Here is a 14,967-nt window from a genome sequence, read left to right as displayed (position 1 = left end):
AACCAATGATATTGAGTATCTTTTCATGTACTTTTTGGCTATTTGTATATCTTTTTTTTGATGTGCTTGGAGATATCTAACTTACTGAGTTTTGAGAGTTATTTATATATTTTGATTCAAGTCCTTTATCACATATTTATTTTACAAATATTTTCTCCCACTTAGTGGCTTGCCTTTTTGTTTTCTTAATGGTGTATTTCAAAGAACAAGTTTTTTTTACTTTATGAAGCCCAATTTATCAAGTAATTTTCTTTTATGGCCCATGCTTCCTGTGTTCTAACTAAAAAAATCTACCCATGTTATCAAAGATATACTACTAAGTTTTCTTCTAGGAGTTTTACAGTTTTACTATTATGTGTAGGGCTAGGATCCATTTCAGGTTAATTTTTGTGTGTGGTGTGAGATAAGGATCGACATCCATTTCTTTCAATATCAATGGTGAGTTGGTGAGTTGTTCCAGCACTATTTGTTCAAAAGATTTTCTTCCTCTTTGTACTGAACAGTTGCCTTTGTCAAAATTCAATTGAACAAATATGTGTGAATCTGTTTCTAGGCTCTCTATTCCTTTCCACTGAACAGTCTGTCGTTCCTTTCATCATTATGTCTCTGCCTTGATTACTGTAGCTTCCTAATAAATAGGTAAAGTCCTTCAACACTTTTCTTCATCTTAAAAATTGCTTTGTCAACTTCCAGTTTCTGATTCCACATGAAAGGAGTTTGGAAGTCATCACTCAGTCCTAACAAGTAAAAAGCTGAACAGACTGAAATATCAACAACTCTCCCTGTATTCACAAGAGAGGGGAGGATGTAGGGAAAGCTGCTGCCCCAAGATTGCAGAGACACAGACATGAATGCAGGAAGTCACAGCTTACTAGAGCAGAGACTAATGAGCAGAGATTGCCAGGGAAACAAAAGCCAGGGTAGGAAAACCTGAATTGTCATTGATAAATTGCTGGAGGGTCAGTGCACACGTTGATGGTTAAAACTTCTGGGGAACCCAACTGTAGGGTGGACCCCCAATATTGTGAAGTTTACTTCCAGGAGCTTGACAAGGTTCTCACAGTAAATATTGTAGAAAATCCCCTCTTGTTTCCATATTTCTACATGTAAGGAGAAAATTTAAGAAAATTTAAAAATATCATTTATAATAGCATCAGAAAACTCAAATACCTAGGAATTAACCTAACAAAAATATAAAGATCTCTATACTGAGCATTGCAACATTTCTGAGATAAATTAAAAACAGCCTAAATAAAAGAGCTATTTTATGTTCAAGGATTAGAAAATTTAATATTGCTAAGGTGTTAATTCTTCCTCAAATCTATCTGTGGACTCAGTGATATCCCAGCCAAACTCCTAAGAGGTAGTTTTAATGTTACTTGACAAGCTGATTCTGAATCTATATAGAAATACAAAAGGCCAATTATGTAGAAGGCACAAACTCACCCCTACAAATCAAAAGGAAAAGAACAGAATCTAGCAGAAAAATGGACCAAAGACTTGAACAGCCTCCTCACAAAGGAGGATGTCCAAACACCAAAAATCACAGGAAAAGGTTCTCAGCTTCATTTGTCATCCAGGACCAGAAATTAGAATTGCAGTGTGATACCACTATGCACCCGCCAGAATGGCTAAAAGGAAGGAGATCAGCAATAACTAATGCCAGTGAGGTGTGGAACAAATAACTCTTACACCCTGCTGATGCTGGGGAAGGTGGGAGAGGTGGCATCAGTTAGGAGGCAATGGCAGAAGCTGAGAAGGAGACAATGAGGCCTGGACCAGGATGGGAGCAGCAAATATGGAGAAGTGTATTTGTAGATATAATTAGCTGTATGCCTCCCTGGGATCCACTGGGTCCCTTCAGTATCACCTAGTGCATGTAACATAGGGCTCTGCTGCCTGAGAGGAACTTTAAACAGTGCAGGTAGCTCAAGGCAGCTTCCAGTGCTGGGGCTGCCTGTGGGTCCACTGTTGGGCAGAATCAACAATGCCTTTCTCATTTAGCAGCGATTCCAGGCTCAGGCTGAACATTAGAGTATTCTTCCAGGTGCCCAGTAGTACTAGGTGGTCTACCAGAGTTAATCACCCCAACAACATCACAGACAAATAAGAATGAGATGTTTTGGGCAGGGAAATTGCCAAAACTTGACTGATTGAGCAGACCAGGTTGGCTACAGGCCTCATCCACTAGAGATAAATAGGGGTGCCTAGCCGAGACCCATGATCTCCGGAAGGTAAGCACAATTGCTAAATGATTACTGTAATCAGCCTGCCCTAACAAGTTTTAAACAAGCTCTGATTGGTTTAAAATAGATTATTAACCTCAGTCTGATTGATTGGAGGTTAAGAGGTAATGTAATCAAAAATTAAATTGCACTTTTGACTTGGACAAGGCACACAGCGTCGTAAACTCAAAAATCATTAATGGAAAAATTTATGGAAGAAAAAGATTCTCCAAATGCAAACCTGGTGCTAGCAGTCATGCAAGCACTAAATCAGTTCTTTTATTGGTTAAACCAGCTGCTGAACCCTTTTATGAAAGAAACTTGTGAATGGATCATCACTTTATAAACAGAAAGACTCCAGCAGTTCTGCCTCTAGTTCCCAGGCATTGCCTCAAGTTCATCACTCATTGACCTGGGACTCAGGATCACAGTTTGATGCTGACTAGCTAAAGTATCCCTTGTTCTACTCTGTTTGTATTGTTTTGCAACCTCCGAGGAAGTAAGATAAAAGTGGAGGTTTTGAGAGCAGCAGTAAAACCCAGTGCCTCCTAATGTCTCATGAAGGAACAGAGTGAGCTGGGCGAGGGGTCACTTTAGCAATCCAGGGGATCAGTGTGTGCTCTTGCCAGCTCATGTGAGCTCCCGGGAGCCAACGTGCACAGCTCACCCCAGCTCCTCACCTAGCGAAGTCAGCTGTGGTGGGAGTATTTACACTAAGAAAACGGGCAAACACTACAAATCAGAGCTGGAACTGGGTAGTGCCTCTTTTACTGACAGACATTTGTTAAACTAATGACATCCTATAGGGCTGATAGCAGAAATCAGTGGCAAGGCCAGAGTCAGGGAGAAATAGATGTTAGTGGATTTCCATGCATGAAGGCTTGATAAGTACAGAAATCAAGTACAGATGAGCCAAAGAGGAGGAGCTAGGAACCAGGAAAGACAAGGAGCAGGATGGTGGAGCAGGCAGATGGGAGATGACCCAAGGAATTTCAGGTGTGGCATGCAGGTGTCCTTGGCATATCTATCCACCTGGCCATATTTATTTTAATGAATTAAAGCAAAATAGCTAAATAGCTAATGGAGACTAAATCACAGAAAATGCCATGTCCTGTGAATTCTCTTTCCTTACTCATTTAATCTACCTCAGCAAGGCCCATCTCTGACTGAGATTCCTTCCTTCTTGGCAGGTCCCCATCTGCCTTGTCTTTCAGGAAGTTCATGGCAATGCCTCAGTGACAAATCTCAAGTCATGTCAGGCTTTAGTCCTTAGCTTTTTCAGTTTTTTCCAGTGCTTTGGGTAATCAGCCTAGAAAAAAAAGTCAATAAAGAAATATGAACCAAAGAAAATATAAACAACATTATTTTTGAAGTTAAAAATATCAGGGAAAACCAATAGAGGTCTTGTGAAATTATCAATGATTTTAATTTGCAGTTCTCTAACAACTGAATTACTATGATCTGACTGTTGACTGATTTCCTGTACTATAAAATTATTATAGTAATACCATGATTAATTAGCTAATCTCACATTTTCTAGGATTTTGCTTATTTTAAAGAGAAGATATTATATATCTTGAAAAATCTTATGGTAAACATTTAAGCCAGTAACTGCATCCATTTTTGCCTAAGAGAATATTACATTTAAGGGAGGCATTAGAGGATATACATGTAACTTAATATTTTTGTGAGAGAGGCATACAGGCAGAAGTAACACAGCACAAGTCCACTGACTGGGTGATAGAAAGGGGATAGCAGTCCACAGATAATATGAAACAGTAGGTGGCAACTCATAATAATAGTGTTAGCAATAAGCTTTCAAACCCAGCTAATATAACCAAAAGAATATTTGAGAAGGGGATATTTTATATACCTGCCATCCACCCCCCACAACATGTAGATAGATAGATGATAGATAGATAGATGATAGATAGATAGATAGATAGATAGATAGATAGATAGATAGATAGACAATAGATCCATAAATGATGGATAGATAGATGTCTGTTTGACTGAGCTGCCTCAGTTCAGTGGCATGATACCATAACTGGTTTTATTTTTTTTCCCATCACTGCATTCAGACATGCTCAACTATCTATTAATGATGTCTCGGATACATCCTATAGCTTTCTGGTTAGTTATAAAAATTCAATCAGTCCAATTTCCTATTCAGTTTAAACCTCTTTTCCTCCCAGCTACCACAGATCAGGTTGTGGTTTGAGGGTTTTGGAGTGGAAAAAAGACACAATCTTCTCTCTTGCTCTCCCTCCACCCCCAGGACTTTTGAAAGAAATGGAGACTTGGTCAGTGTCTGGGCATCCCCTCATCTTTTCTCTGCAGTGTGATGACCCCATTGTTAGAGGCTAAGATGGGAAAAGGGAAGGCAAAGATTTTCTCACTTAACAGATGGTGGAGAGAAGAGGAGAGTGGGGGTCTGGCTCCATTTGTTGGCCCATCTCTTTAGATATGGGACATTTAGTGACCTGATTTTTCCTAGGAGCACGCAGTGCCCATTCTGAGGCCATACAGAATCTTGCATACACTTTCAAATATTTACATCCCTTCTTGTTCCTCAAAATATGTAAAATACATACAATATAGCAAGAGATGATATATTTAAATATAGGTGAGAAAAATGAAATCAGAAAAAAATTCTTTTAGTAGTAAAGTAAGGTAAAGTGAAGTTAGTATATAAAATAAAAGTCTGAGTCTTCACACCCTCAGAAGAACACTGGGAATGCCAAGGAGGGAGGGACCCCTGATCTCAGAGGAAGGATCATGCAGGTGGTATGCAGCCTGAAATACATTGCATTTTTCATACAAATGCTGCTTTTCATTTGAAAGCAATTCAATTTAGGATTTTTATAAGTATGTTATAAATAAGATGTCTTTAATTTTATTTTCTTATAGTATTATTCTACAGTTTGTATCAAGACATCTTATCCTCAAAACTGATTTGGATAACTGTCTCTTTTTTTATTTTTAACTTCCTGAACAGTTTATATAAGATAGAGATTATCTGTTCCAAAGAGTTTTGATAAAATTTACTTATAAAGTGACATGGTGATGAGATGTTTGATTATTGACTCAATTTTAATGGTTATTGATTTATTCAGGTTTCCTATTTTCTCTTGAATCTATTTTAAAAATAGATTTAAAGTTATATATAATGATATGGTTATAATTTATAAATTATAAGTCTGAAAAAGGTCCTGACAGTTTGTGGATAGTAAAGTTTCCAAGTTTTTATGTATTTGAAAATGTCTTTAATTATTCTTCACTCTTGAATGAGAGTTTAGTGGGTAGAAAACTCTTGCTTGGCAGTTATTTTTCCCTCAGCACTTTGAACTATAACTGGACACAAAACACCAATTTTCCAAACCATGATCTACCTAACAGCAATCTGCCATATAAAACACACACACAAACACACACATGCACACACCCAGGGAAGGTGCTGCAGTTGCTGCAGTCCAACAGGAAGGCACTGCATTCTGTCTTGCAGATTCATGATACCCATATGTCTAATTAAAGTGTTGTGTCACCTGACAGTAAAAAAAAAATCTGTTTCCTATTATTTAAACCCATGCTTCTCATCAGACCCCATTTTTTTTTCTTGGAACTCTTGACATCATGTAGAAGCCAGCTTAGGAGATGCTACAGTACAGTGTTTAAATAAACACTGCTTGTCAATAAATAACACTAAATACTTACTCAGAAAGTATCTTCATCCTGCTCTTACACTAATTTAGGTTAGATTGTTAGGTTTCTATTGCTGTGTAGCAAATGACCATAAATTTAGCAACTTAAAACAAAAGCCATTTATTACCTCATAGTCTTATAAGGCAGAAGTCTGGGCACAGCCTAGCTGGATTCTCTGGTCAAGGTCCAAGAGGCTGAAATTAGGTGTTGGCTGACCTATATCCTCATCTAGAGGCTGTCTAGACAAAAGACTGTTCACAAGGTCTTTTGAGTCGTTGGCTGGAGGCCACTCTCAGCTCCTAGAGGCTGTTCTCTGGGCCTCACCATGTGGCCCTCCCCATCATCGAAGCCAGTAAATGGAGAATCTCCCTTGTGTTGAACCCCTTTCACACTTCCCAGCTCTCTGACTTCAGAAAAGGCCCAATCTTTTAAATAAAAGGGCTCATGTAATGAGGTCAGGCCTACCCAGACAATCCCTTTTGATTGATTCAGAGTCCATTGATTAGCAACCAAATCATGGATGTGATATCCATCATGTTCACAAGCCCTAAAGAAGGAATCTATGGGATTGTAGGTGGCGGGATAGAGTGAGAATCTTGAGGGTCATTTCACAGTTTTCCCTAACATATTTATTATTCTTCAGTGGTAGCCTGTGAGATGGTCCACATCACATGCCCAAAGGAAGAGTTTCACTTTGCTTTTGTTTCAGAAAAGTCCACCATAGTATAGTCCTTATATTATAGTCACTATGACAGTAGTTCACTATAGCATAATCCATATTATGTACATGTGTGTGTGTGTATGTGTATATATCCATATACAGATGACCCTTGGATAACGTGGGTTTGAACTGCACAGGCCCACTTATATGCAAATTTTTTTCAGCAAACATATTGGAAAATTTTTTGCAGATTTATGACAATTTGCAAAAACATTTTCTCAGGCTTAACTTTATTGTAAGAATATAGTATATAATACATATAAGGTATAAAATATGTGCTGCTTAACCATTTATGTTATTGGTAACATTTCTGGACAACATTGACCATTCGTCATTAAGTTTTTGAGGAGTTAAAAGTTATACCTGGATTTTCACCTGCACAAGGGATCAGAGCCCCCAAGCCCCATGTTGTTCAAGTGTCACCTGTAATTTAATTCTTATTTACACACTATAATATAATTCTTAGGTTTTCTACCACATTAATAACTAGCATGATATGGGCATTGAAGGTCAGCCTAGTGCTCACATAAGAGTACTGTAGTTCACCTACAACCTTGGACCATGTTCTGCTTTTGCAGCTTCAGTGTCGATTTAGAATGGAATCACCTCAGGCAGTGGCTAGTCATTCATTTATCAATGTGCTCAATGTGCATGTAATATGTGGTTTCTGTGTGCAACGAGTTTTACTAAAAACAGATGCTACATGTGCATCCTCATCAACCACAAGAAAATAAACAGTGTGGTAAGAACTGTGGAGGCGATATGGAAGCAGAAAAAAGAACAGCCATCTCTGTTGGTGGTTTCCAAAGCCAGAAAAGGCTTCAAAGAAGAAAGTTCACGTGAATGGCTTTTTAAGGTTGAGTAGGAGTTTGGCATGGCAAGGACGTTGGGAAGGAACAACTTCTAGTCAGGCAGTAAGTCTGGAAAATGTGTGAAAAAAAAATGCGGTTTTCAGGGAACCAGGATAATAAATGAAAGGCTGGCAGGAACTGGACATGTCATTAGGAAATTTGGATTTCATCCTGTAAGTGAGAAGCAAGGGGAAGTTCTTACAGAGGAGAATGGAATGATCAGGTCTGTGTTTCAGAGATATCACTTTACTGGCAGCTGTAAGAGAGAAGCTGAAGACGGGGACCATTCAGGAGGTCATTATGTGAGCGAGGAAGATTTAGAAGGTCATTATGTGAGCAAGGAAGGACAAGAGCCATACGTGGCCAGTGGCAACAAAAGTGGAGAGGCGAGAAAGGACATGAGAGTGAATAAGAGTTTAGACTCAGTGACTGATTGGATATTGGCTCCTGAAGGTAAGAAAAACAAGATCGACAAAGGTGTGTAGAGGAGGAGCTACACCAGCAAAGATGACAAGTTTCCGACAAAGTATGTGCCCAGAGTAAAGCAGGGAATAGCGGTTCTTTCTTCTCTCTTAGGAGTAAAGTAGGCACAGAAAGGTTAGTTAAGTTGCAATGATCACACAGCAAAGTTGGTCTTCTTGGTTTCTAACCTAGTTTTCTAATTCCATTCCTTCCTTGTAGGTGTTTAATTGAATCATTTTCAGAAGCAAAAGATTAGAGATATAAATGTGCATATGGATCAGAAATAGATAGAATACATGTGTGTATAATATATACTTTTATATCTGATATATTTTATGAATAATATATTATTACATATTTATATGTACCCACATATACAGACCTTGCTTCCCACTCTGCCAGCCACAAGTAAATCTTGGCCTAACTTTGTCATGGCAGTGCCTGCCAATAAAATCAGTAATATTCTGTTCTGAGACTGAGGATTCTCAGAGCCTGTTATGGCCATGGTAGAGGCCCAGTCAAGACCCAGTTAACCTGCTCTTAGGCATAAGAAGAAATGTAAGCTTTCAATATTATCACAAATTTGGAAGAACAGCCTTTACTACTTAAAACAATTAGATTCCCACAGTTGCAGGGCACATGTCCCAGTAGGATTGTCTCTGGTGCTCCCTTCCTAGGATGAGGTCAAGCTACACACCACTTAGAGCAGCAGGTCTTCTGTGCCCAGACTCCAAGGATACCAATTCTTAATATAAAAACCTGTATTGCTGCTAGTGAGGGAAAATAATCACTCTCAACTCAATTATAGCTCTACTAATGCAGTTGTTTTTCTGTCATTATCATTGACTTCAGGCGGCACTATTTTTAGATTCAATGAATAGTGCCACCTGAATTGAAATCATGTGCCATGCAAGGTTCTAAGGAGGAGAAGCTACAGCTTGCATGCTCTATTCCCTCCTTTCCTGCTGTCCTCCTTGGAGAACTTTTGCACAGGAAGCAGCAAGCCTAGTCCATGTGACTTTCATCAGCAATGAATAATAGTGTTTGGCTGAATGGTACCAGGCAGATTCTTGTGAACAGAGCTGGTGTTGTATTCCGCCTATGTCTGGCTGCAAGAGAGGAGAAACAAAACTAGATGCCCCCTCTAACTGCATAACATGACCTGTTTCACATAACAATTAGGACCACTCTTATCCCACATCCCCAGGCATGTAATCTTGGTTTCTAGTTGGTATTTCTGCTTTGTACCTGAATATTCTGCTGCCTTTTCAAAAGCAACATGATCTAAACCATGTTAACCATCTCTACCATTTTTCAGTTCTCAACCATTCCCTACCTACCTAAGTTTATGAGTGGGCATAAATGCATCATAGAATTTCCTTCCTTTCTGTCAGACTGGGGTCATCTTTTCTCATACTCTTCCCTAAATGTCTAAGTGAATATACTTTCCAAATCATGTTGAAAATGTCTCTGAAATTTCCCACAGCTATTTTCTCATTTTTAATTATAGTATCACCCTCTCATATTAATATCCTTACTGTCTTGGCTACGTTGAGGCAATTAGGAGTCCCATTATTTACTCTGCCATGACAGTAAAGACCTTTCTACCTATGGCAACATCTTCCCTTTCTATCCAAGATCTACCATTATTGTGGTGATAAGGGCCCATATGAATGACCTATCAGACATCCGTATTTCCTTGACCTTATCAGTCTCCTTGACCTTCACTTCCATTCATCACCAACGAACCATTCCAATGCTTACACACTAAATCTTGTTAAACTATCACAAGGTCTCCAGCTTCTTTACAGTCTACTATCCTTCCATACCCAACCCCCTACTTCTATCACTCTCTTTCCTGATCACTTTGGCCCCTTTCTTCATGCCTAGCTTTCAGTGCCCCCATGTGCCCTTAATCTTGGAAATGCAGTCTGGGGAGTTTGTGGCCCCTTTCTTTCCCTTATGCCATGGCTCTCATTGACATTCAGCCCTTTCTGTTTCATCACTGTCTACCTGCAATGTACAGCTATGGCTTTAAGCTTAGAGATCTGTGGATCCAGCACTTAACAGTGGTGGCTGGGTCGCTAGCACCCAGGGCAGAGGCGGTGCTCCACAAGTGTTTGTGAGTGAATAGCCGATGTTCCCCTTCTCCTGAGCCATTGGCTCCCTTATTACCAATGCTCTCCCAGTCTCTGCCTCAGTTACCCATTATGGAACTGCTGCCAGTCTATATAGTTGTCAGTTAAATATTTCCTTCACTTAGCTTTATTTCAGTAAGCTCAATTTATGGAAGTTCTTTTTATAGAAGATCTACCTCATAATTTTTCTGACACAAGGTAGAATACAACAAATAAATAAAGTATCTTATTTCTATAAATGGCCTATAAGTAACAGTGCAAACCAAAACAGTCCACATATTTAAACACTAGTCCCAACATCTGTCTGGGGAGCTGAAGATGGTAGGGATATCCGTGATTCCTGACCAGGGTGACTTGCCTCCCAGGGGACATCGGGCAATGTCTGGAGACATTTTTGGTTTTCACACCTAGGGAGTTGTTACTGGCATCTGTTGGGCAGAGGCCCACTTCCGTCAACTGCTATTAATTAAAACGCCAAGACCAAAAATAAACTGTTAAACTGGAGTTTGAAGAATATGGTGTGAGTCATTGGACTAAATATATAAGCCGCAGAGGAAGATTTAGATTTGACCTAAAGAATATTTTCCCAGCAATGAGATTATTTGATTAAAATGGATTATTACTGAGGTAAATGTGGTTCCCCACTCTGATTGCACTTGAAACACTACCAGGGCTCAGCTCTACCCTGACAGGAATCAAATGCAATTAGTCAAGATTGGTATCCAGTAGTGGGTATTTTTGTGAAAGCTCGTCAGATGAGTCTGAGAACCAGGGCTAAGACCAATGCCCCAAAGCAAAAGTAAGAGTCCCAACAACCTGTGTTAAATGAAAATTTACTTTTACCAAAAGGGGGCTTGGCACTGTAGGAATACTGCATGTGTCATTCCAGCCTGGCTCTGCGTCTTGTACAACTTTCTTCCTGCTGTTGCTGTCCGATTATAAAAGGTCTAACAGTTGGTGCCTAAAGTGCATCCAAGAAAGAAAATTAAGAATCTGATGCTCTAATGGAAAGGTGACCTATAGAAGTATAATTGTCATTATTTGCAGATGACATGATATTATATATAGAAACCCTAAATACTCCACCAAAATCTATTAGAACTAATAAATGAATTCAGTGAAGTTGCCAGATACAAAACCAATGTACAGAAATTTGTTGCATTTCTGTACACAAATAATGAACCAGCAGAAAGAGAAATGAAGAAAAAAACTCCCATTTACAGTTGTATCTAAAAGAAACATACCTAGAAATAACTCTAACCAAGGAGGTGTAAGACCTGTATTTTTGCAAACTATAAAACACTGATGAAATAAATTAAAGATGACACAAATAAATGGAAAGCCATTCCATGCTCATGGATAGGAAGAATGGTATTTTAAAATAGCCATCCTGACCAAAGCAATCTACAGATTCAGTGCAATCCCTATCAAAATACCAATAGAATTTTTCATGGAACTAGAAAAATTAAACCTAAAATTTGCATGGAACTACAAAGGATCCTGAATATCCAAAACAATCTTGAGGAAGAACAAACCTGAGATATCATGCTGATTTCAAACTATTCTACAAAGCTACAGTAATCAAAAAAGTATGATATCAGCTCAAGAACAGATCCATAGACCAATGGAATACAATAGAAAGCACATTAATTGACCATGCCTATGTGGTCAATTAATATGTGACAAAGAAGGCAAGAATATACAGTGGAGAAAGACAGCCTCTTCAGTAACTGGTGTTGGGAAAACTGGATAGCTACATGCAAAAGAATGAAACTGGATCACTGTTTAATGCACCACAAAAATAAATTCAAAATGGATTAAAGACCTAAATATAAGACCTAAAACCATAAAACTCCTAAAAGAAGACATTGGCAGTAAACTCTTGAACATCAATATTAGAATATTTTTTCCAGATATGTCTCCCCAGGAAAGGGAAACATAAACAAAAATAAGCAAGTAGGATCACATCAAACTAAAAGCTTCTGCAGAGCAAAGGAAACCATCAACACAGTGAAAGGGCAACCTACAGTATGGCAGAATATATTTGCAAATGATGTATCTGATAAGGGGCTAATATCCAAATATATAAAGAACACATACAACTCAACAACAAAAAGACAAATAATCCAATAAAAAAATGGGTAGAAGACCTGAATGGACATTTTTCCAAAGAAGTCATATAGATACATGACCAACAGACACAAGAAAAGATGCACAACATCACTAATCATCAGGGAAGTGCAAATCAAAACTACAATGAGGTATCACTTCACATCAGTAAGACTGCATAATACCAACAAGACAAGAGATACAAGAGTTGGAAAGAATGTGGAGAAAAGGAAACCCTTGTACACTACTGGTGGGATTGTACACTGCTGGTGCAGCCACTAAGGAAAACAGTATGGAGGTTTCTCAAAAAAAGAAAAATAGAAATACCATGCAACCCAGAAGTACCATTTATGGGAATCTACCTGAAGAAAACAAAATCATTAATTCAAAAATACATATGCACTCCTATTTTTATTGCCACATTATTTACAGTTGCCAAGATATGGAGGCAAGCTAAGTGTCCATCAATAGATGAATGGGTAAAGAAGAAGTGGTACATATATACAATGGAATGCTACTCAGCCATAAAAAAGATTGAAATGTTGCCATTTGCAATGATGTGGATGGACCTAGAGTGTATTATGCTAAGTGAAATAAGCTGTTTGGAGAAATAGGATTACCGTGTGGTTTCTCTTATATGTGAAATCTGGAAAAAAACAAAAACAGAAGTAGACTCATAAACACAGAGAACAGACAGTTGGTTACCGTCAGAGGTGGGAGTCAGATGAAATAGGTGAAGGAGATAAATAGGTACAAACTTTAAATTCTAAAGTAACTTATAGTCACAAAGATGGAAGTATAGCATGGGGAATATAGCTCAATGTAAAATGTTTGTATGGTGAAAGATGGTAACTATACTTATCCTCATGAGCATTTAATAACATATAATTGATGAATCACTAAGTTAGTAATCTGAAACCAATATAATATTGTATATAAACTATATTTCAATAAAAATATTAAATAATAAATAATAAAGATCTATTATATTACGTTTCAGAATGGAATTACTGAACCAAAGATCTAGAAGTTTTGAAAACCTGAGACGCGGGGCCTGGATTCTCACCCAGACAGGCCTTCTTAGAGGAGTACCTGCTTCTGGGTTTGATCCTCAAGCTTAGCCTGTCCATAAATCCAGTTTTGTCAGTACTGGGAATGATTGGTTCTTAGGAATTAGGAGTGAACTGAACTGATTTATAATGAAAATTAGAAGGGCCACATGGAGGGTATGGAAGTCATTAATGCTGTTCACCAAATATTTCCACTCTTTACCTCCCAGACATGCTGTAGGATCGTACTTCCTGTTCCCTGTGGTTGGCTGAGGCATGTGTCTAATTCTAATAATGAGCTGGGTTTGGAAGTAAACACATTTGCAGGAGGAAGATCCTCCCAAGCTCTCTCCCTCTGTCACTGTGGTGTGCAATGTTTGAGACAATGTCTGCTCCATCAGCCATGCTCCCTGAGTGACTAGTGAGCAGAGTTCTCCACCAGCCCACAATGACAGTATGAGCATGGAACAAAAGCTAACCACCACAAGTCATAGGGACTTGGAATTTGTTTGTTTCTGCAGCATGCCCTAGCCTATTGTGATGGTACAGAAGATATTTTAACATTAGCACAACCAACATACATATTTCATGTCTGTAATTAAAAATCAATTAATGTTAAAAGATTGCTTTAAGAATTAATCAGAATAAAAGAAAATAATTCCATATTTCTGCTATTATAGATGCTGCAACATTCAATATTAATTAAGACACCCTCCTCCCAGATTAAGCTGGGCAATGCCAACATTTACTTCCCTCTCCTTTTCTACACTTTCATTGTTGACCAAGCCAACTTCCAATGGTCACAGTCTCCCTTTAATTGTTGTTACCTCTATTTTAAAAGTCATAAAGCATGCTGTTTTAAAAATGAACAGTTTTGAATTAAGTGAAAAGGCTCTGCTTTCTCCCCTCCCCTACCAGCCCACTTCCTAGAAACCCCTTTAGTTCAAAGTACAAATGGCATCCCTCTTCATATTCTTCTACACCTTGCTTTTTGACTTAGTCTGTCAAGTATCTCTTCAAGTCGTTGCATAATTACCTGTTTCTTTTTAATGACAGCTGAGTTATCCATTTCAAAGACACCATCCTTCATTTAACTGGTTTCCTTTTGATAGACATACTTGGTCTTTTCAGTCTTTTGCTATTGTTATTTTAATGCTCCAATGGTCATCCTTATAAAATATATATTTTGCACTCTTGTGGAAGTAAATCCAGAGGGAGAATCCTTAGAAGCTGATTTCTGAATTGAAGGGAATTTGCAGTTTAAATGCCAATCAGTATTGCCAATTTCCTTCCCAAAAGCCAAATCAATTTACATTCCCATAAATACTGTGAGAGAGTTCTTGTCTTTTCCCACTCTCAAGAACCCAGAGTATTATCAAACTTTCAAAAATCTGCCATTCTAATCATGAAAAAAGATACGTTATTGATTTAAAGTACATTTCTTTAATTGTAGATGAGTTTGTTTTTTTCTTTATTTAAGTATGTTGAGTATGGTGAGGCCAGGGTGACATTCTTTCTCTCTAAAATGAGTTGATTATATTATTTCAATCTCAGAGAATAATCTTATTGTTAAGCACTGAGGAAGCACCTCATTGTTGCCATTATTCATTACTGAATAAACAGAACTCACGGCAATTCTAAGGCCTTGGGGTATATATACATATATGTTGCCACTGGGAAATTCTGTAATGACTTCATCCAAGGCAGGCT

General features: G+C 38.2%; 1 protein-coding gene across 4 annotated transcripts in view; it reads left to right on the top strand.

The window, feature by feature from the left end:
* Positions 1–14,967, top strand: part of HECW1 (HECT, C2 and WW domain containing E3 ubiquitin protein ligase 1) — a 374,060-nt gene that overhangs the window by 250,437 nt on the left and 108,656 nt on the right. The gene's annotated exons all lie outside the window — the stretch shown is intronic.

This window comes from Manis pentadactyla, chromosome 7 (genome assembly GCF_030020395.1).
Source record: "Manis pentadactyla isolate mManPen7 chromosome 7, mManPen7.hap1, whole genome shotgun sequence".
Classification (NCBI taxonomy): Eukaryota; Metazoa; Chordata; class Mammalia; order Pholidota; family Manidae; genus Manis; species Manis pentadactyla.
This window is presented reverse-complemented; position numbering and strand designations above follow the sequence as displayed.